Here is a 1,077-nt window from a genome sequence, read left to right as displayed (position 1 = left end):
ACCATATGTGGCAGAGTGTGTGTGTGTGTGTGTGTGTGTGTGTGTGTGTGTGTTACATGGTTGGGGGTGCGTGACCCCATACCTGTAAGACTACCCATACGAGCCGAGGGCCCAAGGGCAATACTACAACGCCTAAAAGCCACGGAGAAAAGGAAAAACACCGCACATCAGCCCAGATTAGCGTCCAAAGGGGGTAATTGACTTTCAGTGAGCCCACATACGTTCCAACATCCTCGCCAGACGTGCTGGTTCCCATTTCATGGCCTCCAACATACTCTGTTGATGATCGAATCCCTCTTCAGCACGAATATCATTATAGGCTGGGCATTCCAATAACACGTGTTTTTCATCCTCAATTCGGCTATTAGGACCACAACAGTGGCAAAACCGCTGCCCCCTGGGGACATGGTACTTGCCCCTTCGTGCTCTGTTCGCCTCCAAAGCCCAGCAACATAAACGAAACTGCATTAGCTTACGATGTGCTAAACGAGGAATGAAAACCTTAGCATGTGTTGGCCACATGACGGCTGCGGCTCCCGAAAAGGGCAGCCCCATCCAGTGCTTATACTTCGCCATTTGCACTCCCGGTTGCTTCCCATCTGATGGGTACTCCTCTGGCAAGACAGTCAGACGCGTATGGTCCCAGCCGCTCATCAAACGCTCTCTTAATGCCGTTATTATCGCTCCTTCTGGTAGAGGTCTACTCAACAACCAGTCAACACGTTCCTTTACCCCCACGACTTCTTGCGGTATTCCGCTCCAAATGTTGCACTCCAAGAAGGAAAACAGTCGTAACATTGAGATTCCCCAACCCTCCCATTCCGGGTTGGTCAGGGCATCGGTTATCTCCTGCCGTAAAACTGCATGAGCAATGGATCCCACTTGCTTTTGAAGGCGGTTCCAGAAACGGAGGATCTGCTTCACCACGTAATATTGTAAGGGGAGTTCAGCCAGCTCCGCATACAACAGCCTGTGGGATGGCCGTGCCGTCCCCACTACCTGCCTCATGAATAAAATCTGCAGCTGGACTGCACTATCCTTCAAACAGGCTTCGAACATGCCCTCCGCAAGGTGGCT

General features: G+C 51.5%; 1 protein-coding gene across 1 annotated transcript in view; it reads left to right on the top strand.

The window, feature by feature from the left end:
* The window catches only part of VOLCADRAFT_101147 (uncharacterized protein), a gene marked incomplete at both ends in the record, with an annotated part of 4,672 nt that overhangs the window by 3,092 nt on the left and 503 nt on the right, over window positions 1–1,077 (top strand). The window lies entirely within an intron of this gene.

This window comes from Volvox carteri (assembly GCF_000143455.1).
Source record: "Volvox carteri f. nagariensis unplaced genomic scaffold VOLCAscaffold_409, whole genome shotgun sequence".
Classification (NCBI taxonomy): domain Eukaryota; kingdom Viridiplantae; phylum Chlorophyta; class Chlorophyceae; order Chlamydomonadales; family Volvocaceae; genus Volvox; species Volvox carteri.
Note: the sequence above shows the minus strand (reverse complement) of the source record. Positions and strands in the feature narration are given on the sequence as shown.